Source organism: Amblyomma mixtum, chromosome 7 (assembly GCF_055824585.1).
Source record: "Amblyomma mixtum isolate Tamu chromosome 7, ASM5582458v1, whole genome shotgun sequence".
In the NCBI taxonomy this organism is placed as follows: Eukaryota; Metazoa; Arthropoda; class Arachnida; order Ixodida; family Ixodidae; genus Amblyomma; species Amblyomma mixtum.
In genome coordinates, this window is record NC_143018.1 from 91,400,280 (window position 1) to 91,425,679 (window position 25,400).

Genomic DNA, 25,400 nt, shown 5'->3' on the forward strand with positions numbered 1-25,400 from the left:
CGCTATGCATGACAGATCCTTGAAGGACAAGCTTGAGTCTTCAAGCGTTCTAAAAATTTTCCGGTACGTCGATGACTTCCTGGTCCTCTTAGATTGCGACACTGAAGCCTTTAAAACAGAAGCAACTCAAGTCCTCCACATTTTTTCTAATACTATATCACCTCTTGAAGTTACTCATGAATTCCCAGAACAAAACGCGATGCGGTTTCTAGAGTTAAAGTTGTTTTTCGGAGAGAACCATGTGTGCTGGTTCAGCGCTCTTTACCTTCTTCTCCTTCTTCTTCCTGTGTGGTGTTCGCGCTGCTGATACATATGGATCGCAACCAACTAGCCCGACAGATGGTGTTATAATGCATCTGTACTGAGCAATCTCATCTTACTGGTAAATGGGTCAATTGGTTTTTGGAGAAAGTAATTACTCTGGCACCTCTTTCTCTCTTTCTTCTTTCACTAACACCTTCCTCTCTTCCCTTACAACACAGTTCAGGTGTCCACCGAGATATGTCAGACAGTTACTGCGCCATTTCCTTTCCCCAAAAAACAATTTACCAATTTGCCAGTAAGACGAGATTGTTCAGTACAAATGCATAATGCGTGAGCAAAAAAGTAAGGAGATAACCCCATAGCCGTATCAATTGTTCTGACACTAAATCAAACATACAAAAATAGAGGATCAATCTAGGACTTGTTGAAAGCCTCAGAAACCTGTGCTCTCTGCAAAAGCTACATTCACTTGAAAATTGCTTAAATTTGCAAAAAAATTTCATAACCAAACACACGAAGCACAGAAAAGATGGCTAACCATAATAACTCTTCAGATTTACAATGAGCTGCATAATTAGAAAAAAAAAGAAGAAAATAAAGTGTCTTCTCCCACTCGCAAATGCAGTGGACAAGCTACTGCAAACCACTTGCTCTCATTAGTTGCACTTATGCATGCAACACAAGATGAGTAACAAACACAAGGATGACACATGAAGAGATTAAACGTGTCAGAAAATACCAGGAAAGCTCTAAGAGGAAATATATAGTTGCAGAGTGCAGAAATCATGATGATAATTACAAGGAACCAACGCCTTAGATCCTTATGCACCACTAAACCAACATGACCCAACACATTTATTAAAATGGATGTGGCTACAAAAAATTCCAGGGAATCTCCTGCACTGTAAAATCTGAAGAGAAATATCCATCGTTATCAAAAGTCAGAAAAAGCTTAGCTGTTCTGTATTCTGTGCCTGGAAAGGCAATCTACTGTTCTAAGCATGCTCATACATACAGCCCAACAGAGATACGAGTCCAGAGCCTGGCTAACTGTCACAGTCCAATACATAGCAGTATTATTACCCTTGGCATAAAAGGATGACAGCTGAACTTGGTTACTCTGACCACACACCGGATGCTAAGATCACCAGACACACTCCTTTATTGATTCTGGCTTCCAACCTATAACTGGCCAGTGAAGATGTACCGGAGTTGTTCTAAAACACTGCAACTTTTTATCCTTGGCATCTTCATGTGAGCTCCAAAGCCTGAAAAAGAAAAAAAAAATGGGCGCAATGACAGAAGCAGCTGACCGTAATCGTTCCAAGGGTTTCACATGGACGTGATGTAGGTTTGTTAACTGAACGAAGGAGATTCTAGCTATGACTATTAGAACCATTAGCTTGGTTAATGTCTAGCATAACTGCATGGAACCTCTTTCAAATGCATGTTTTGACAGGGATGCTTTTTGCACAATAGCAAATATCAAGACCCTTTTTAAACTGAGTCAGCATTAAGGTGTAGCCCATGCTTAGTGGCACGATTTATTATCAACACTCTCTTCTCTACCATCTCCCCGAAAAGGACATTGTGAACAAATTAAAGTTAGCCTCCATCAACAAATAACCGCATTGTAACGAGGAGAGCACTACTTTCACAGGAAATTAAGCTTTTATAAGCAAGGAAAGGAGGTGTCAGCATCACTGGCTCATTACGGAAGTAAACTACGATGCACCACCAGGAATTTTTTGGGCACTGATTTGAAACCCAAAGCTACACTGCCATGTACTTCAAGACAGTGTTAAAAGAGTGCTTTTCAACGCAGACTTTGCTTGTTTTAATTGGGTGGAGGGATAAATTTTTAGCACACTTCTTTCAGCAATCAATGCATCTTTCGGTGCCAGAAAAACATCAGCACAGGCAGAAGAAGCCGTAGAATCAACTTTTACAAGGAACAAAAATAGGATGGAGTCTCCCTTGGTGCGCATTCACAGGTCATGCTCTGCCAGAGCAAAGTTTAAATGCGTAAAGAAGCAGCTGACCACACTAACGACCACTTGACTACTTTTCAGACGAGTGAAAACACCTTTTACTGGCCACTGCAAGCACCTTCTTTTATTTTATAATTTTGAGTTCTTTATTTTACATTGCCTGGTTCATGTTTGGTGCGAGGCCGATGGGAGTTGGCAACACCCAGAGGTTGTTTAAGGCAAGTGCATTGTAGCTTTCCATGACGTCAATGGCGACGAAGTTAGTATATGTCATCTACCTTTTCTTCACTCATGCCACCTAGGATGACACCATGGAAAATTTCATCGCCACTGGTACTCCTTGCCAAACACAAACAATGTTCACCTCTATCCATCAGGTAACGCAGCACTTGTCATGGCTATGAGGTTTCATACTCGCTTCTCGCGAAAAAATCCTGCATTCAAATCAAGTACGTCCAACCTTTTTCTGTGATTCTTCTGTTTATGTGAAGCAGAAGAGCCACGCACACAGTGCTGAAATCGCTCACCACGGCCAGTAATGCTCGCACATTCAAAGCAACACATCATTAAAGTTCGACAATACCAGTTGTTGGGCGAGTTGGTGTTCACGGTGATCCATAACAACAGCGCAAGAGACAGGACAGAGAAGAAGAGACACAACACAGAGCGCTGACGTTTTGACAGAGTTGTGCGTCAGCGCTCTGTGTTGTTTCTCTTCTTCTCTGTCTCGTCTGTTGCGCTGTTGTTATGGAATATCATTAGAGGTGTGCTATGTTAATTTGTGCTGATCAAAGCCACAACTGCGTGCCTTGGCAGCATCAAGCGCGTATGATGCACACATGGTTTCTGAGATGACCTTACAGCCCATGAAATTTCTGAACCCGAAACATATACTGATTGCTTAGCAATGCAGCAGTGATGTGTACAAGTAGACAAAAAAAAAAAAACTGTAGCGGGCACTTGAGCTCTGCCTTAAGGGTATGACGTCATAGCATCAGTGGGTTCATATCCAGATACGTGGTCATCTTCTTTTCAATTCACAGATCGCCGGGATTCCTCACAGCCCCTCTGACGCAGTGGTGCAGGTTGCGTTTCCCGAGCAACCTCTTGCTGCCAATTGCTAATTTAACTGCCACCTGTCGCCCGCCTGCCATCCGCCACTTAAGAACGTGGGTGGCGCTGGTGAACACTCCCAAGGTTAGGTTATTTGTAAACATAAATACCCCCAAAAGCAGAAGGTTTGACAGCCGTCGCCGTAGCTCAGCGGTAGAGCACCGGACGCGTAATTCGGAGGTCGTGGGTTCGGATCCCACCGGAGGCATGTGGTTGTTTTTTCTTCTGCTTTTCTAATCAATTAGCATTAAGCGATGACATATTCAGTAATATTATAAATCGAACAACAGCGCTAAATAAAGAAATAAAAATCCCCCGTGCCCTTTGGTTTCTCTGGCTGTTGGCTTCTCTCATATTTATAACGAGCCCCTCATTCCCTTTTCCTTGTCTGCTTAATTGCTTAATGAGGGCCTCGGTTCTGGCAACCTTGATGCCTTAGGAAGCATAAGAGGGTTCTCACACAGCTTCCACCCTCGCCGTTCGATGACGTTCTACGTCACATCAGCGGTAACTCAGGACGTGCTACGTCCGCCGCATAAGAACGTGGGTGGCGCTGGTGAACACTCCCAAGGTTAGGTTATTTGTAAACATAAATACCCCCGAAAGCAGAAGTTTTGACAGCCGTCGCCGTAGCTCAGCGGTAGAGCACCAGACGCGTAATTCGGAGGTCGTGGGTTCGGATCCCACCGGAGGCATGTGGTTGTTTTTTCTTCTGCTTTTCTAATCAATTACCTTGAAGCGATAACATATTCAGTAATATTCTAAATCGAACAATAACATAAAATAAATAAATAAATAAAGAAATCCCCCGTGCCCCTTGGTTTCTGTGGCTGTTGGCTTCTCTCATACGTGTCGCAGTGGGCAGTTTACAAACAATCCAGTAGGCAGGTTGTGATGATGTCACAATGTCATGTGACCTACTGCCACCTAGGCTGCTTCTCTCGGAATTTTTGCAGGGATTTTCCCATCGCAGCCAACAAAGCTGACTCCAGATTTTCTGCGACACGGGGACCCTAAATCTATTGCGTTAATACTGCTCCTCAACCCCGTGGTGTTGAGGGGGCAGTAGTTGCCAAGTCATATTAATGCAGTGCAGAAAAAAGAAATGCTAAAATGGCACTGACAACTGCTATGCACCTTTCGTGGAATGCACACGGAGTGCACTCCACTCATTGACTGCTTTCTCGAGAGTCATAGAAGGCACGCAGTCTTCAGTGTTCACCAGATGCAATTCGATATTTGTGAGGCCCCTAACAAAGTGCATGTAAAGAAAACTGTGGGAAAACTGAAGATAGCATATACAGCAGATTATTGCAGTATAATGACCAAGAGTCTACGTTCACTGAAAACACAGCCCTCATGGGGTATTGACAGCCCTGGCTATTCTCACGAGCAAATTGGGTTAAGGTCAATCATTTTTCACCACGAATTTCTTAGGATAGTCTACAACGCCACTCACTTCGAGACAGCGATCACGGTGTCCTTTCCAGTTTTAATGCCACAAGCCAGAATTGAGCAACAGACAAAAATATGCCTCATATCTTAATTCAATATTGTAAGCAATAAATGTATCTTTGGCAGTCAAACAAGCATCAGCATATAAGCACAAAGAGCCAGGCAACCGGTTTCTACTCAGAAAAGAAAAAAAACACTTATCTGAGTACCTCTTCAAACTCTACACAAAGCTCTGATCATGTTTGTATCATGGCATGGTACATAAGATTTAGCGTCCTAGGGCCACACATGGGCTATAAGAAATGCAGCAGTGGAGGACTCCGGATTGGGCTCTTCATGTCCATTTACGACGCACACGACATGGATGTCTTTGCATGCATTTCAACCACAACACAATGCCTTTGCCATAGTCCACATTTAAACCTTAAATCCATACCTCAGCAATCGACATCATCGCCAATGCGCCACACTGTTGGGTTGCACTTGTGTAAGGAATTTTTCACTGAGCTAAATGCCTCGAGTCACATACCTCTCAAAACAGCCTCTAAACTGGCTGCCTAAACAGCGCTGAATCGAACTTTCTTTTTTATGGCCAGCCTCCAGGACAGACCCCAACCTTAGCATTGGGAGGGGGGGTGTTTAAAAGACAGAAGATCTGTCAATGAGCACTGATATTGAATGGAAAGCGAACATAGCATCTGGAAGCTTCGCATGCATTAGGGTGCTAAATTAGCTGAAATGTTCTTCTGAATCACAATCAGCTTAAGCAAAACATTTAAACAAACAAAGCTTTTCTTAAAGATATACAAAAAAAGAAACAAAAACCACCTGAAGCTTTTCTGACGGGTGAAATCAGTGAAAATTGACACAACACACGGGGGCAGACAGGAAGGTGATAAGCGCTTACAGTAGTTGAAAAACCAGCCCTGTCATGCCTGCATCTTCTCCTGTTTTGTGTCTATTTTCGTTGGTTTCATTCACTAAACACATTTCACCAGCCACACTTCTAAGAGTTCTGTAGCTTTTATCAGCTGAAAAGAACGTCTGAGGATACATTATTTCATGTAAAATATTAGCCAACTGAAAAAAGAAATGGAACATCTAGAGAGAAAATTAACAGAGCAGAATACAGGTAATGAGAGGCTCATAATGTTATATATGAATGAAGCCAAGTCTGTCAAACCAAGGAAACCATAGCAAGGTACTATTTTTATTGCTTAATGTTACTGTTGCATTGAGAGAAGGAAAGCTGTCAAGCAATCATTTTATATTCAAGATAATGTGACAGACAACGTGCTGATGGTGGAAGCCAAATTCACAGCCTCCATGTGATGTGTGGTACTCTACAAAGTGGGCAAAAGCAGCAGTTGCCTCCCCTTCTATTTTTGTACGTACATATGTACCGATTCCATCAAGTGCAGCCAAACATTCAGGACATGGGTTTGGCTTTTGAGAAAGGCATATATACTCTTTTTTTTTCTACGGTGTTATGTTCTCTCCTAGCTAAAAAGATTCTATATTTCTGTTGCTCTCCGAGGCTAACCATTACAACAATCAACTCAATAGTAGCAATACTGTCCAGTTCTATGAGGGCTGTTCAATGCTTTTGTGTACGTACACACTAAATATAAAGCTTCTTGGCTTCCTGCACCGCGGCAACACAAACTGCATTTCAATTTACAGTCAACTCTTGATGTGTGTGCACAAAAGGGAAAATATTGGTGCAAACTATGTGAGGTTAAAACAACAAGAGGCTTTTTAATTTCGTACAAATGATGTTGACAGGATCAAGTGCTTTAGTTCGAACTGACAGGAGTCCACTTTATGCACTATACAAACAATTTTTTTCATCATCATCTATTCATATCCTTAGAAAAACCACACCACAGCTGTGCTAATATATGCCTCTTTAGCTGCGCAGCAGGTCTGCTGTAGGTGCATTCTGCTGCTGAGCATAAGTTTGAAAGTTTGACATTTTGCCGCGAAAGCCACACTTCAATTGAGGCAAAGATGACAATATGGCCATGAAGAAAGATTTCAGTGCACACTGAAGGCGTAGGTAGCCTTTGTGTTTTCTTCTCTGCATCTCTGAGTGTTTCATCACTTCAGCTGTTGTGAATATTCTTTGCTATAATGTATATCAAAATTCATACAATTTAAAGAGTTATATATGTTCGCCATAAGTGCCCATTAACGCATTTCGATTGATTAAAAACAATGCTAACTTCATGCACTGATTACACTTCGGCAAAAGAAGACCGAAAACGCATGCCCATTTTCGGGTTTGCAGCACGCTTTATCGACCTCTGGTTCAAGTTATCACCCTCCAATGAAAAATATTGGCACGTCGTTCGCGTCATCAGAGTTAAAGCTTTCTGCGAGCATGCAGCACTTGCTCTTGGTTTGAACGCCGATTTAATGCACTAAAATGAGGTGAAACAGGGACAAGTGGCCTCTCGTAATGCCAGTGGAGCAATTGGTAGCGGCCTACCTGACTCGTTTTGAAGCGTGACACCGTCAAACATTTCAGGGATAAGATAGACTGGTGATAAATTTAATGAAACGAAGGCAAAAAGGTCAGCCAGAAAGAGTGATATGTGGCCAGCTACTCTGCCACTCTGCAACATTTTGGAGACACAGATTAATTCGAACAAACACCCAGGGGAAACGAGAACAGTTGCACGCCTAGTCGGATGTCACGAAAACGCACCTTAGGCTGCGGAGTCCGCCGCGTACGCGCTTTGAAGTTTGCGCCGCTCGTGACGTTCTGTGTGCACTTGCCGACTTGCCTGAAATTTTCTTTACGAGTGAAATTTTCCTCCTTTCTCTCCTAATATGAACAAATGGATGAAAGATAGGAGCATATCCTTTGAAACTGGGTGGTGGCACTTGCAAGTGCCTTTGATCGCGAGATTCGTGTTGTTTTTGCGAATCCCTGAGGCTACACTTCACACCGTCTTTGCCATCATCGGTCCACGGACTTCCGTTAAAGTAAACTAGACTAGTACACATTACTTCCGTCAGCTCATCGCTCTCTTGGCTCTCTTTCACATCTATCTATCTATCCTTTCCGGCGCGGTTCGGGCATGTTCGGGTGTCCACCGAGACGTGTGAGACAGTTGTGCGTCATTTCCTTTCCTCATTTGCGCGCTCCGTGTTGGTGTTCGGTCCATAGAGTTTCTTACTATTATAGTAAGAAACTCTATGTGTTCGGTCAGTCGCAGCGGCAGCCTGCCGCTGCCGCCGAACAGCTCTTTGATTCAGGAACGCGCTGACACCACGCTGAAGAGCGAGGCAGCGAAGCGCCGGCAGGTGCGCCATTAAAAAATAACAGGTCAGGCACGTAACTAGAAGCAATATAAACAGCAGCGCGTGGCCGCCGCACTGCGCGGACTGCTGTCGCCGAGATGCGGTGAGATCGGCGGCAAAGGTGCATGCCCAGTAAAGCATGGTCAGCTGCTCTTTCCGCACATACCCAGCCCTGGTGCCGTCCTTTCTCATCGGTTATCGGCGGTACCGCTGGTAGCGCTTTGCGAAGCTTGACATGCAACGTCACGAGCGCGCGGCATGTTTGACCAATCCCCATAAAGGAGAGAAACGCGCACGAACTTCGAAGCGACGGACTGTGCAACTTACGGTACGTTTTCTTGTGTGTGTGATTCTGCCATCGCACGGCAGTGGCGCACCGCTGCACCACTGCGCCAGGAGTGGTACCACGGTCAACTTAAAGAGCTGGCCGTAAATCAAAATGCTGTTTGTGTTGCTCTTGTGCAGGAAGTCAAAAAGCTTTATATGTATTGTATGTGTACTTCATAGAACTCAACAATATTGCTTTCATTGTATGGTTGTTGCAATGGTTAGAGTCTGAGAGAAAAATAGCTAGGAGGGAACACAACACTGTAGTAAATATTACGAGGAACTTTAGCGGCTAAAGTGGTGAAAGGCGAAAGCTTGAGTGCTGAATTATGCTACGCGATTGTTCACTCCACATTCTGTTCGTGCATTAATTAACTGCCAATTAATGGCGCTTATTCTTTGCCTTTAGGAGTGGAACGCGACAGCGTGGTGTAGCGCTGCCAGGGAGTCCACGGAACGCCACCACCCGTTCGGCGCGATGCGTTGCCCTTTGAACGAAACGCTTTTTGAGGAAAGGAAATGGCGCTGTAATTCTCGTCATCTCGGTGGACACCTGAACCGCGCCGTACAGGAAGGGAGGAAGTGGGAGTGAAAGAAGAACGAGGTTACGAAGAGAATGAAAATTGTATTTGAGGAAAGGAAATTACGCAGTAACTGTCTCACATATCTCGGTGGACAGTCGAAAATTGTATTTGAGGAAAGGAAATTGCGCTGTAACTGTCTTACATATTTAGGTGGACACCGGTCAAAATTCCTGCCAAGTGAGTCACGACCATTTCAACCAATCTGAAACGCCCACAAGTTTGCTAACACTTGGTCAAGACAGTATGAGCCATTAAAGGCTTTCGCCTTAAAAAATACTATATATGCCTCCCTTGAAAGCAGAACCCATGTCCTGAACATTTGGCTGCAATTGACAGAATCAGTATGTATAAAAATAGAAGGGTAGGCACCTGCTGTTTTTTTTTCTCAGTTTGTAGGACACATATCACACGGAGGTTGTCATTCATATATATCTTTATGAGCCTCTCATTACCTGTATTCTGCTCAGGTCATTTTCTCTCTAGATGTTAATTTTTTTTTTCAGTTGACTAATTTTTTACATGAAATAGCTTAGCTGATAAAAGCAACAGAACTATTAGAAGTGTGGCTTCCTGGGTGACCTGGTAAATCACGTTTAATGAATGAAACTAGTGAAAACAGACAGGAAAGAGGAGAAGACGGAGGCACGATGGAGCTGGTTTTGCAACAAGTGCACGAGTTGTACGCTCAACACCCTCCTTTCTACATCTCCTGTGTTATGTCCATCATGTTACTTTTCATGTCCATCATGTTACCCCATGTTACTTTTAGGTGATCGAGCACTGGTTGACATCTCATGTATTTTTAGGTTTCTCAAGGAAGCCAGCATTTTAAACAAACTCTAAGCAAGAAAGCTTCACCTTTAACAAAAACTCTAACCTTGTGTTTGGCGCATCATAGCCCCAGTTGCTTTTGCACCGTTAAAATCAATATAACTAATTAACTAACTGGTTTCACCCATAAAAAAAAGATAAGTTTTTTAAATTTCTTTTCTGTATTTTTTAAGAAAAGCATACTTGTTTAAATGTTTCGCTCAAGCCAGTTGTCATTCAGAAGAACATTTTAGCTAATTTAGCACCCTAATGTATGCAAAGCTTCCAGATGCTATGTTCAGTTCCCATTCGACAGCATCAGTGCTCATTGACAGATCTTCAGTCTTTTAAACTCTCCCACCTAAAGCTAAGGTTGGAGACTGTCCTGGTGGTTAGTCATAAAAAGAAAGTTAGATTCAGCACTGTTTAGGCAGCCAGTTTAGAGGCTGCTTTTAGAGGTATGTGACTCGAGGCCTTTAGCTCAGTGCAAAATTCCTTACAGAAATGCAGTCCATTGGTGTGGTGCATTGGCGATGATGTCGATTGCTGAGGTATGGATTTAAGGTTTAAATGCGGACTATGGCAATGGCATTGTGTTGTGGTTGAAATGCGAAGACATCCGTGTCGTGTGCGTCGTAAATGGACATGAAGAGCCCAATCCGGAGTCCTCTACTGCTGCATTTCTTATAGCCCACGTGCGGCCCTAGAACGTTAAATCTTATGTCCCATGCCATGATACAAACATGATCAGAGCTTTGTGTGGAGTTTGAAGGGGTACTCAGATAAGTTTTTTTTTTTTTCTGAGTAGAAAGTGGTTGCTTGGCTCTTTGTGGATATATGCTGATGCTTGTTTGACTACTAAAGATGCATTTATTGCTTATAATATTGAATTAAGATATGAGGCATATTTTTGTATGTTGCTCAATTCTGGCTCGTAGCATCAAGATCGAAAAGGACACTGTGATCGCTGTCTCGAAGTGAGCTGCATTGGAGACTAGCCTGAGAAATTCGGGATGAAAAATAATTAATCTTATCGCAGTTTGCTCGTGAGAATAGCCAGGGCTGGCAATACCCCATGAAGGTGTATTTTCAGTGAAAGTAGACTCTTGGTCATTATACTGAAATAATCTGCTGTATAGGCTATCATCAGTATTCCCACGGTTTTCTTTACATGCACTTTCGTAGGGGCCTAACGAATATCGAATTGCATCTGGTGAGCAGTGAAGATTGGCTGCCTTCTATGACTCTCAAGAAAGCAGTGAATAAGTGGAGTGCACTCATTCACTGCTGCCTACACCTGCCTACAACCTGCCTACTGGATTTTTTGCAAACTGCCCACTGCGACAGGTGGCAGTTCGATTGGCAGCAAGAGGTTGCTCGGGATACGCAACCTCCACCACTGCGTCAGAGGTGCTGTGAGGACTCCCAGCGATCTGTGAATTGAAAGAAGATGACCACATATCTGGATATGAACCCACTGATGCTATGACGTCATACCCTTACGGCAGAGCTCAAGTGTCCGCTCCAGTGTCCGCTTCAGTGTTTTTTTTGTCTTGTACACATCACCACTGCATTACTAAGGATTCAGTGTGTGCTTTGTGTTCAGAAATTTCGTGGGCTGTAAGGTCATCTCAGAAGCCATGCGTGCATCATACATGCTTGATGCTGCCAAGGCAGGCAGTTGTGGCTTTGATCAGCACGAGCTGACGTGTCATGCCTTTAGTGATGTGTTTCAATTAATGTGCTAGTATTACTGGCCGTGGTGAGCGATTTCAGCAATACGTGTGTGGCTGTTCTGCATCGCATAAACAGAAAAAATCACAGAAAAAGGATGGACAAGTCGGATTCGAACCCAGGAATTTTTCGTGAGAAGCGAGTGTGAAACCTCATAGCCTTTTTTGCTGTGGCATTATGCATTTGTACTGAACAATCTCGTCTTATTGGTAAATTGGTAAATGGTTTTTTGGGGAAAGGAAATGGCGCAGTATATGTCTGGCATATCTTGTGTACATCTGAACTGTGTTGTAAGGGAAGGGAGGAAGGTGTTAGTGAAAGAAGAAAGAGAGATAGAGGTGCCAGAGTAATTTCTACCACCTGGGGATCTTTAACGTGCATTGACATTCCACAGGGTGCCTTTTGCATTTTATGTAAGCACGCTAAAGATCCACAGGTGGTCGAAATTATTCCACAGACCTCCACTGCGGCACCTCCTTCCCTCTTTCTTCTTTCACTTCCCCCTTCCCTTACAGCATGGTTCAGGTATCCGCCGAGATATGCCAGACAGATACTGCGCCATTTACTTTCCCCAAAAACCAATTGACCCATTTACCAGTGAGATGAGATTGCTCCGTACAAATGCATAATGCCACAGCAAAAAAGTGAGGAGATAACCCCATAGTCTTATAAAGTGTGCTGACACTAGTTCAAACTCAGGAAAATAGAGGATCAATCCAGCACTTGTTGAAAGCCTCACAAATCTATGCTATCTGCAAAAACTACATTCACTTGAAAATTGCCTAAATTTGCAAACCAAATATTGCACAACCAAACACAGGGAGCACAGAAGAAATGGCAGACTTTGGTAACTCCTCAGATTTACAATGAGCTGCATAATTAGAAACAAAAACAAGGAAATAAAGCGCCTTTCTTTTCTCTATCTGTGCGATGAAGTGTGAAAAAAAAAATGGTTTGGTTTGGTTTGGTTTATAGTGTTTAACGTGACAAGAAGGCATGTAATGAAGTCATGGGAAGAGGTGATTTATTTTCTCTTTGTTTTTCAGGTTGGAAGCAGACCTCATATTTCCAACAGAATTCAAGTCTCCTCTCCGGCAGTTTTTGAATAATTTCCAGCCAAGCCATTGTTACTCACCTATACCGTATTTGTTGAATAGTTTGACGAAATGCAATTTTTATCTTTGCTGCGTCCGTCCTGATTGCCTTGCTTTCCTTGATGTCTTGCAGTACAGCGAACGATTACTTCAATGCCTGTTGTTGTGTTCGCTTCTTTGACTAAATACAATGAAGCTGTAGTTTTACTGAAACTCTCTTAATGTCCATAACGGGAGTTATTTCCATAACATCGCACAATTCGTTCTCCGACTAGCTTCTAAGTGACATTGAGTCTGCAGCTTTATTGCGCAAGCTTCCACCAAATACTTCCACCAAATTCTCATACTCACTCACGTGCAGTGCATTGCTTTGCTGGGGAGAAGCCACTCAGTGTACTTGTACTGCGACTTGCCTCGAATGGCCCACTTTATCGAGCCAGCTTGAAACAAAGCTGTTTGGAAACTGCTGGGACACTTTCCAGGTAGCACTTCTGCAGTAAATGTCATTGTTTTCAGAACTCACTTACGTTAATATTTGAACATGAAGGCAGTTCCTTTTGATGGAACCACTGATTTGTGCTCAAAGCAATGAGAGCAGGAGTTGAGACTTCTTATTACACCTGGGTGATAATAGCAGCAAAATGACGTAACCATTTATGATTACCTTCATCAATGATTACGTTGAATTTGGGAATCCAGTGATTTCTCGTTCTTCAGTACTTTTGTAACTCTTCATAGTATACAGAGAAAAGCGAAAGGCTGTTTTCCATACGAGAGCAGTGTGCAGTCTTAATCATGATTAATGATAGGCAGTATGAAAGCTGCCTCTCTTTGTGATACATATATTTATATTAATTTGCAATGGGAAGGTGGTTGATATGCATTCTTTTTCAGTGGTTTTCTGGCTTTCTTGCGCCATGCATAACATTTGTTATTCTAGCCTGTGTTTCGAGTGCCTTTCCTGAATCAAAGCGAATCTAAATTCTTCGGCGAACACTCTAGGTGTCCCTTCCTTTTTTTTTGCAGCTGTATTTGCTAATTGTACCAAGCAGCCTAGGCTTCTCACACACTCTTGTGTGTGTGTTGCAAAAGCCTAAACAAACACCATTTCGAAAAAAGATGTTGAGAAGCACTGCCTAGAGTTGATGCATTTTTTCTTATCATTCTGTTTGTTTTTCAGGTGAAAAGCCCCTTCTGACATTTCTGATGACATGCAAGTCAATTCTGCAACAGTTACCAACACATTGGTGCCTGCCTTCTGGCCATGCTGCAACATATTGTGTCAAAGGCTGTGCGAGCATTCACTGTAACATGCCCTGCATGTTTGCAGGCAGTTGCCACAAAATTGTGCTTCCTATCTGGTCAACAAGCGCATGCATACTTTTACTTTTTTGTTCACAGAGGTCCCTCGGCAGGCATATCTTGGTTCTTCTGTCCTTGCAACATTCGAACTGCTCCTAAAGTGCCCTCAGGTTCGCTGAAGTGCAGCTTCACACATTGTCATGGAGGTGTTTGTATATGTCAAGGGTACTCTGTAACGCGATGACCAGTGAGGTCAGGTTAACAGGTAACACATCAGGGGAATCAGAACTGTGGAATGCATGAGAGCAAGTTTGACTGCATCATTGCATCATGCCATGGTCCAGCAATGCACTGTTCGTACATGGCTGTTGGCCTGCCCATTTCATCTTTGTAGGGGCACTTGTCCAGCAGTGCAACGTTTTGACTCTAGATTTTATTCGTCTTGTGTGAGTCATGGTGATCATAATTCAGTCAAGACTGTGTGGCTGTCTGCCAGGCTGTTGGGCAAAGCAGCAGTGCAGTTTTGCATTTTTTTATCCTGCACAGTACCTCTACATGAGGTTAATTTTGTTAATTATAGTTTGTACTCTTTTTTGATTGAATATCTGCACAAGTTTTTTATGCAGCTGTTTCTTGAGTGTTTTAATAATCTAGATTCATTGAGATGGTTCCGGGTGCTATAGTTATCTCGATGCACGAGATGAATTTTTATGCTCGGACAAGGCATGGTTGGCCTGGCGTTGGCAGTGCATAGTTAGCTTAAGTCCAGAATAGATTACATAACACGTGATAGTCATGGTCCTGGAACTAGCGAGTGTGGTGTTACAGTAAATAGCATTGTTTCAAACAGTGACAGCATTCATTGTTTAATGATTCTAACACAAGTTGGAGGCCACAACGGAGATTCTGTAAACACATCTACAGGCTTGTGTTATGCATGGTCCACTTTGAATCATTATATGATGTTTTTACTTGTGGTTGCCATTTTTCATAATGTACTGAATGCACAAAGAAAAAAGTGACGAGCACTTTTGTTATATCACACAAGGATGACTATCCACAATGGTAGTTGGAACCATGATAAACACAATTTCTTGTTTTTGAAATGGGGATCCCAGATTAAAAAGTCATTTATTTTCATGAAAGGTTTATGAGGACTTTGCTGCTCTGATCAAAGTTCCACTTTTTTAAGCCAGAAAGTATGCCCTCTTAAGTGTAAATCTGCGCAAAAAGGTAACATCCCTGACATGATGATGCTTTGTCCAAGTGATGCTGGCAGCGGATAGTTTGGCACTTGATGGAGTTTACACAGCATACCCACCATTGTGCTCGGTGCCTCCCAAGCTTGCACTACGTTCTTCCCAAGTGGCTAAATAAACCAGATTTCTGGGCTTTAAACCTGTTGGGAAAGGTGGGAGAAGATGTGTTTATTTCAACGAGTATTGCAGTGGTTTTAAATTCTTCACAGTGAAGCAGTGATGTTTTATTTGACGGCTTCCCCATGGCAGTAATTGCTCGGTTCCTGCTCTTTATGTGTGTTTTCTTTATTTACCGTGCTTGGTGTCTTGCATTGTAGTTAATAGTTGGTATTGCGGTGTCTGATCTCTCTAAAGGCCCTTGTCGATCTCCGTGTGGCTTGCACTATTTAGTATCTTCGTGTATGCCATGACTTTGCGTTACTTTAGGCATTCGTTCGGAAGGTGAAACTCTGCCACTGAAACTCCCGCTGTTATACAGTATTGTGTATGAAACCTTATGTAAAAATAATTATAGAGAAATACTCTTGTTACTGACGTTGTTGGCATCTATGCATGTTTTCAATTGCTATGACTGTTCAAAACTATTCCACATCTGCAAGGGCTCACATCTCTGCTTTATAATAATTCTCACTTTAATGTACGCCTTACACCTTTTTATTTTATTTTTTTTCATGTACGGTGTTGACATGGCTGGAAAAGCTGCGTTACAGAGTGCATGAACGACAGCAGCAGCTGAGAGTTCAATTGTTTTCTGCAGGTTCTTGTTTTTTGTGCTAAAAAAGGCAAGGGGAAATGGTGCTAAAAAAATTGTATGCCTCCGATGCAACCTGTCAGTGCCTGTGAACTAGGAAGTACTAAATGTGTGCTTCTCTTTTTGTAGCAAGTCGTGCTTTACACTGTGAAAGTCATGCAATGGGATGTAATGTTTGTAATTTCTGCTCTGCTAAGCTCAGCTGCAAAAGCAACAGTGTTTTTTCAGTCATGTGCTCGTGACTGGCTGTCCTCGTGATATGATATAGGGGCCTAGTTTAAGAGAGAACAGCTTTTATTTTAGGTCTGCGTGGTCTTAATCAAGGCTCGGTTCTTCGATCATGACAAGGTCTGACCAGCTTGAGTTTGAGCATCCTCGCCATTCAATAACTATCCTAGAGACATAGGCCAGCTGTTATCAATGCATTGAGGCATGCCCTTTATGTCTAAAAAAATCTATGCATTGTTTCTTTGCACAGCTTTGGCCACAGCTAAGAGTAGCTGCACCTCGTCTCCGCAACAAAATACGCAAGGATGCGAAAAGCGCTTTTCGTGTCCCCAGTGTGGCTATGCTACAGCGAATGTCACTCACTTCAAGAGACACCAGAGGACCCACACTGGAGAGCATCCTTACCAATGCAGCCATTGCAGCAAGGCATTCACAACTTCAGACAACCTTCTGCAGCACATCCATATCCATACGGGCGAGAAGCCGTACCAGTGTAATCACTGTGGCAAGCGCTTCACACAGAGGAGCACCCTGAAAAAACACCTCCGCATCCACACAGGCGAGAAGCCGTTCCGATGCCATCTATGCCCCGAGGTCATTGCGCGCGAAGCGAACCTACGTCACCATGTGCGATCTCACAAGAGGGCAAATGTGTAGCATTTTTTTTTTTTTTTTAGCAGGTAAGTTTTCGTGGAGGCTGTGCCTGAAGTCCTGTTCGTGCACAGTGTATTCATCTCAAGGCATCTGCTATTGAAATATGTTACAGCGTGTTCTGCGAGCATTTATTGGAGAAGTTATTGCGAGCCATTGTGCGTTGTAAGAGTCTGCCAATTTTGTCCTGATGTTTTGACTGAAATGATCCAGAAGGATATTTTGACATTAGTCATGTTGACACTATCTGATACGAGTTGCAATATTTGTAGGAAAGTATGAGCGGTTACAAAATCTTAACGTAACTGACTCCAAAGTAATTTGCTATTCTGCACCTGAAATGAGAACACTATTAGATGTGTTTGCAGCGTATTAATGTTTTGTTTTGGTTTCAAATTTCTGAAGCAGCATGTTTTTTGCCTCTTGTTTGCATGTTAGAGAAAGAATAGTTATCAAACCAATTCTGAATAATTGGGCAGACTGTGCACAGTGTGTTCTTGGAATGCTTGCTTCATTTAAAATGGCTCCCTTTCTAAAATCAGATGGGAGGAAGGTTCATCTTTGTTTTATGTAGCATACAACAATTTTTGCAGGAAATGTGGCTCTGGCACATTTCTTTTGGCTGTTTTATAAATTGGATAGGGGATCCTTGTCTTGAAATGACACATTGTATTTATTTGTAGGTGTTTTGGTGGAAATTCATGATGGTCGCTGCCTTGTCATTATTAATTGTACACTGCGCTCTATACATTGCATCTCATGGGAATGAGGGAATGCTTCAATGTTTCCTATCATCTGCTGCTAGTACTTTGCTGGTGAAAATGAAGCTGCTGCACTTGCTGACAGAATTTTCTTTTTGCGTCTTTGAAGAGTTTTTGAAGAGTTTTTCCTTCACCATTTTACATTTTATTTCTTCCTTGGTGATAACTGATGGGCATTTTTGTGTTATTTGCATCTGTGAGCCTTTGTTTCATGCAAAATCCCACATTTACAGCACCTGAGTGGTTGTGCAGCTTTTTTGCAGAAATTTCAGAATAAGTCTTACAGTCGCAGCTTTTAGTGATGGCGGGTTCTCTTGGTTGTCGGCTTTCCTACATTGCACGCAGTAATATTGTGCAACCATAGAGATTAGATACCATAAAGAGTGTTGGAAGTAATGTTTGTGTTTATTTACTGTGGAAAAATAAAGTATGGTTGGAAACGTAAGTTTAGCACTGCCACCTTTCTTTGTGATGTCGAGCACACTGCTGTGGATATTGCGGAGGCTGAAAAACAGGATTCGCACAGTGGAAGAAGAACCCGAAATGATCTGGAAGAATAGAGTTGGGACGGTGACTGCTCATCTGGGACCAACGCCTTAGAAATATATATCTATTAAAGTTGGCTGCTGACCTCTCCAGCATGCACAGTGCTGAAGTGGCCTTTTCATTCAATCAACGACTCCTACTGCGTCCAACTATAAGCCATTGGGTCAGTGAATGGCTAGAGTGACCACGTGAAGGCCCAAATACTTCCCCAAATGTGACCTGCTTGAGTTTGAGCATCCTCACCTTTCATTAACTAACCTAGAGACATACACTAGCTGTTATCAATGCATTGAGGCATACCCTTCATATCTAAAAAAATCCATGCATTGTTTCTTTGCGCAGGTTTGGTCACGGCTAAGAGTAGCTGCACCTCGTCTCCGCAACAAAATTCGCAAGGATGTGGAAAGTGCTTTTCATGCCCCCAGTGTGGCTATGCTACAGTGCATAACCATGCTTTCAAGAGACACCAGAGAAGCCACACTGGAGAGCGTCCTTACCAGTGCAGCCATTGCAGCAAGGCGTTCACTACTTCAGACAACCTTGTGAGGCACATCCGTATCCATATGGGCGAGAAGCCGTACCACTGCGATCACTGTGGCAAGAACTTCACAGAGGGGCAACCTGGCACAGCATGTTCGCATCCACACAGGCGAGAAGCCGTACCACTGCGATCACTGTGGCAAGAGCTTCACAGAGAGGGGCAACCTGGCACAGCATGTTCGCATCCACACAGGCGAGAAGCCGTACCACTGCGATCACTGTGGTAAGAGCTTCACAGAGGGGGGCAACCTGGCACAGCATGTTCGCATCCACACAGGCGAGAAGCCGTACCACTGCGATCACTGTGGCAAGCGCTTCACACAGAGGGGAAACCTGAGGGAACACCTCCACGTCCACACAGGCGAGAAGCCATTCCGGTGCCATCTATGCCCCGAGGTCTTCGCGCAGAAGGCGGGCCTGCGTCACCATCTGCGATCACTGCGATCACTGTGGCAAGAGCTTCACAGAGTGGGGCAACCTGGCACAGCATGTTCGCATCCACACAGGCGAGAAGCCGTACCACTGCGATCACTGTGGTAAGAGCTTCACAGAGGGGGGCAACCTTCGCATCCACACAGGCAAGAAGCCGTACCACTGCGATCACTGTGGCAAGCGCTTCACACAGAGGGGAAACCTGAGGGAACACCTCCACGTCCACACAGGCGAGAAGCCATTCCGGTGCCATCTATGCCCCGAGGTCTTCGCGCAGAAGGCGGGCCTGCGTCACCATCTGCGATCTCACAAGAAGGCAACTCTGTAGTAGATTTTTTTTTCGCACAAGTAGATTTTCGCACAGGCTGTGTCTGAAGTTCTCTTGGTGCGCAGTTTATTCATCCAAAGGCATTTCCTATTGAATTATGTTACAGGGGGTGTTCTGCGACCATTTATTGTCAGCCATTGCATTGTAAGAATCTGTTAATCTCGTTGTGATGTCTTGATTGAAATCATCTTGAAGGATATTTTAACATTAATCATGTTGACACTATGTGATGCAAGTTGTAATATTTGTAATTTGAGCGGTAGCAAAATTTTAAGGTGACTGGCTGTAAAGTATCCTGCTATTCTGTACCTGAAATGAGAGCAACACTATTAGATGTGTTCGCAGAATTTTAATGTTTTGTTTCAATTGTAAATTTCTGAAGCAGCATGCTTTTTGCCTCTTGTTTGCTTGTAAGAGAATGAATAGTTAACAAACTATTTCTGAGAAGTTTGGCACACTGTGCACAGTATGTTCTTGGAATGCTTGCCTGGTTCAAAATGCTTGCCTTTCTAAAATAAGACGGGAGAAAGGTTCATATTTATTTTCTGTTGGATCCAGCAAGTTTTGCAGGAAATATGGCTCTGGCACTGTTTTTTTTGCTGCTATATAAATTGGATAAATGATCTCTGTTTTGAAATGATACATTGTGTTTATTTGTAGACGTCCTGGTGGAAATTCAGGGTGGTCAGTGCCTTGCCATTTTTAGTTGTCCCTCACGGGAGTGAGGGCATGCTTCAATGTTTCCTATCATCTGCTGCTTGTACTTTTCTGGCAGAAATGAAGCTGCAGCAGTTGCAGACGCATTTTTTTTATGCTTCTTTTAGGAGTTTTTGCTCTGCCATTTCATCTTGTATTTTTTCGTTCGCTGATGTTTGATTGGGAATTTTGTCTTATTCAGACAAAATTCTACATTTACAGCACCTAAGTGGTTGTGCAGCTTTTTGCAGAAATTTCAGAATAAATCTTGCAGTCGCAGTTTTAGTGATGACGTGTTCTCTTGGTTGTTGGCTTTTCTCACAATGCACACAGTAATGTTGTGCAATCATAAAGTTTTCATAGCGTCAAGAGTCTTTGAAGTTACATCTGTGTTAATTTATTTTGGAACAATAAAGTACAGTCAGGATCCCCACTGTAGCACAGTCACCTTTCTGTCTCATGTGGCGTACACTGTTGTGGATATTGGACAGGCAGAAGAACAGGAGTCGCACAGTGGAAGAACAACCGGAATTGATCTGGAGTGATGTAGCTGGGAGAATGACTGCTCAGCTGGGAGCAACGGCTTGAAAATGTGTGTCTATTAACGTTGGCTGCTGACCTCTCGAACGTGCACAATGTAGAAGTGGCCTTTTCATTCAATGGACGACTGCTACTGTGTCCAGCTAGAAGCCATTGGGTCAGTGAACTTCAGGAGTGACCACACAAAGTCCCAAACACTTTCTGCCAGGCTGTGTGGCAAATGCACTGATATTTTGCAATACTTGCACAGCAAAACTCGACGGAAACATATTCAAGGTGTGGCACTCCTGTCTGAACTGTCACTTTTCAGACTCCATCCTCACTAACCACTTTCGCTTCCTCGTCTGCTGCACGAGTGTCATCTTCGTGCTTCTAGGATATCCGCCAGAGTATCAGTTTGTTGGTAAGCAGAAGCCACTCAGTGCACACTTACTCTCTACTGCCTGCCTTAAATGACTGATTTGTGATAGTTTTTACGAAAAGGCACCATAAGTAAAGATAAAGCAGACCACACGAGAAATGCATGCAGGAATGTGTCTCTCGCGTCGTCTTTTTTGCCTGATGTGCCTTTTCCTAAAAGTATGTAAGTACAACTGACCCAACAGCACATGTTAAGCAACCTATATCTGTGTCTTATGGCCATCTGTCTGCTTTACTATTTGCCCCTTTTCGTATTGTAAAAAATCTCAAACCAACTTTCAGAACAGTTTTTGTAAGGTGGTTTTCATGAGGTAGTTGTGCAATGAATTGTTTAGCACCATGTAGTGTGTTATACCCGTGCCACACGCGCACAAGAAATGGCAGTAAATGCTTAAGGCCTTAAGTTTGTTAATGTCATTATTTTCGGAGTTGGTGCTACACGTCCACTTTTTATGCCATTATCGAAAGTGACGATGACGATAACGCTTGCAAGGTAGTCAAAGGTTTCATCTTAATATAAACATTCCTAATGAGCAGAATATATCGGCAATGATGTTCAAATGTAATGTAAAAACGATTTTCCAGAAAATACGGCAACAAAAAAGGGGACGCAAAAACTTTAGTACATATGGCAACTGCAATTGCTAAGCAGAGGAGTATGAATACGGACCATTTCTTTTATTTCTCTATTGCTACAATTTTTTATTTTCTTCCATCAAGAATTGTGAATAAAGGTGAGGAATATGCTTTCCTAGGTACTTAATTTCCTTGTCTGTGGGTGCATAGGGTACCCTATGAAATGTGCGAGGCACGATATCCAATTTCCTTGCCCTTTAATGTCACGGAAGGACTGCTGATGCATTTTTCTCCAAGACTATGGATGTAATACGCTTGCATGCTTTCGCGCCTTACCTTGTTTTTATAAACGGTGTCTTTTTGCGCTGTTCACCCACCATGAGTAGGATACAACCCTGCGTTGTCATGCTAGCAGGGCTGGAAGGGGTCCTTTGATGGAGAAGAGCCGCTTGGTTCGAAGGAAGCAGCTTTTCCCCATCAAAGGACCCCCTTTCAGCCAATGCCATTGGCCGATTCTCATGACCTGAAGAATGAAGCGGCTTTTCCCCATCAAAGGACCCCTTCCAGCCAATAGCATCGGCGGCCAATTCTCATGACCGCTAGAACCAGGTGGCTTTTCCCCATCAAAGGACACCTTCCAGCCAATGGCATCGGCGGCCAATTCTCATGACCGCTAGAACCAGGTGGCTTTTCCCCATCAAAGGACCCCTTCCAGCCAATAGCATCGGCCAGTTCTCATGACCCCTAGAACGAAGCGGCTTTTCCTCATCAAAGGACCCCTTTGCAGCCAATGGCGTAGGCCGATTCTCATGACCTGAATAATGAAACGGCTTTTCCCCATCAAAGGACTCCTACCAGCCAACGGCATCGGCCAGTTCTCATGACCCCTAGAACGAAGCGGCTTTTTCCCATCAAAGGACCCCTACCAGCCAATGGCATCGGCGGCCAATTCTCATGACCGCTAGAACCAGGTGGCTTTTCCCATCAAAGGACACCTTCCAGCCAATGGCATCGGCGTCCAATTCTCATGACCGCTAGAACCAGGTGGCTTTTCCCCATCAAAGGACACCTTCCAGCCAATGGCATCGGCGGCCAATTCTCATGACCGCTAGAACCAGGTGGCTTTTCCCCATCAAAGGACCCCTTCCAGCCAATGGCATCGGCGGCCAATTTTCATGACCGCTAGAACCAGGTGGCTTTTCCCCATCAAAGGACAACTTCCAGCCAATGGCATCGGCGGCCAATTCTCATGACCGCTAGAACCAGGTGGCTTTTCCCCATCAAAGGACCCCTTCCAGCCAATGGCATCGGCGGCCAATTCTCATGACCGCTAGAACCAGGTGGCTTTTCCTCATCAAAGGACCCCTTCCAGCCAATGGCATCGGCGGCCAATTCTCATGACCGCTAGAACCAGGTGGCTTTTCCCCATCAAAGGACCCCTTCCAGCCAATGGCATCGGCGGCCAATTCTCATGACCGCTAGAACCAGGTGGCTTTTCCCCATCAAAGGACCCCTTCCAGCCAATGGCATCGGCGGCCAATTCTCATGACCGCTAGAACCAGGTGGCTTTTCCCCATCAAAGGACACCTTCCAGCCAATGGCATCGGCCAGTTCTCATGACCCCTAGAACGAAGCGGCTTTTCCCCATCAAAGGACACCTTCCAGCCAATGGCATCGGCAGCCAATTCTCATGACCGCTAGAACCAGGTGGCTTTTCCCCATCAAAGGACCCCTTCCAGCCATTAGCATCGGCCAGTTCTCATGACCCCTAGAACGAAGCGCCTTTTCCCCATCAAAGGACACCTTCCAGCCAATGGCATCGGTGGCCAATTCTCATGACCGCTAGAACCAGGTGGCTTTTCCCCATCAAAGGACCCCTTCCAGCCAATGGCATCGGCGGCCAATTCTCATGACCGCTAGAACCAGGTGGCTTTTCCCCCATCAAAGGACACCTTCCAGCCAATGGCATCGGCGGCCAATTCTCATGACCGCTAGAACCGCTCCAATTCTCATGACCGCTAGAACGTATTCATCAGTTTCTTGAGAAATATAACATTATTTGTCCAGAGCAGCACGGATTTCGCCCACAGTACTCCACCAGCTCAGCAGTCATCACTCTTACCCAGGCAATTAATGATGCTTTACACAATAATAGACTCGCAGCAGTTATCTTTCTGGACATTAAGAAAGCCTTCGACACAGTTAACCATGACATTATGCTAAATAAACTAAAAACATATGGATTTCGCGATAAGGTGCTTGACTTTTTCTCTAGCTACCTCACAAACCGCCAACAAATTGTTTCAATGAAATCTTTCTCGTCATCCCTTCAGCGCCTACACGCAGGGGTTCCCCAGGGGTCTACTCTTGGTCCGCTGCTCTTTTTACTGTACGTAAATGATCTGCCCAAGGTATTAGCTTCATCCAAAGCCATCATGTATGCTGATGACACTGCCATTGTAGTTACTGCTCATCATACGGTCGAACTTGAAAGCATATCAAATATAGAACTGGAAAAAATCTCTGACTGGTTTCTCACAAACAAATTAACAATCAATGCTAAGAAAACTAAATACCTACTGTTCCACTCAAAGAAAAAATCAATTCTTTCAACTGATATTACATTAACTATTAACCAGACCCAGCTTGAGTCAACAAATAATTTTACATACCTTGGAGTCACACTGGATAAATATTTACACTGGCAACATCATATTGAGGCGACTTGCACTAAGATGGCTTCCGGTTGTTATGCTCTTCTCCAGACGCGCGAATACTTTGATATCAATATCCTCCGTGTCCTATACTTCACATTAATACATACTCACCTTTCATATTGCATCGAGTCGTGGGGCTGGACGTATAGCACATACCTAGAGCCTGTTAAACAGTTACAGAAGCGAGCACTTAGAATAATTTCATTTTCTAGTTACACTGTACGCAGTAAGGCACTATTTACTAAACTACGCGTATTACCCCTCAATTTACTTCGTGAGAAAAGAACTGCCGAATGTGTCCATAAAATAATAACAAACAACCTCCCGTTTGATATATCAATATTTAACATCCCGCCACTTCCAACACGGAGCCGCACGTACGGCAATTTTAACTTGCCAATGAAAAGAAATGTATATGGAGAGCGTCTCCTAGAGTTTACGGGCGTAAAAGTTTGGAATAATCTACCACATGACCTAAAGACTGCCTACAACTTCTCCATTAGAATAAAAAATTATTACCTTAAAAAGAATGAGACACTTTGAGTTCATACTTTCATTTTTTAATAGTCGTCTTAGATATTTGCCAGATATTATTTGCATTTAGCCGAATCCTGATACCTTGATTTATTTATAGATCTGTACATTTGCGTCTATTCTAAGGATGTTTGTGATTAAAAAGTGTGCACTGAAATCATTTTATCCTGTTCTGGTGTGTTGTACCCTTGTGATGGTTTGTAAATACTTAACAGCTATTTTCCCCTCGCTTTTTGTGATGCCTTAATTTTTGTATAAGTTCTACGCGTTTTGTTTGATCCGTAAGTTTTTAGTTTATATAATCTGTAATATATGTATTTCTTTTGTTGATGCTCTTAAAAGTGTTGAGAGTGATGTCTAGCATTCTTTATACTAACTTACTGTCTTTATTTTGGTATATTGTTGCCTGCATGTTTGTATACCTTTTTTTCCATTGGA

At 43.4% G+C, this 25,400-nt stretch overlaps 1 pseudogene; it reads left to right on the top strand.

Moving 5' to 3' along the window:
- The window catches only part of LOC149336826 (uncharacterized), a 62,363-nt pseudogene that overhangs the window by 14,779 nt on the left and 22,184 nt on the right, over positions 1–25,400 (top strand).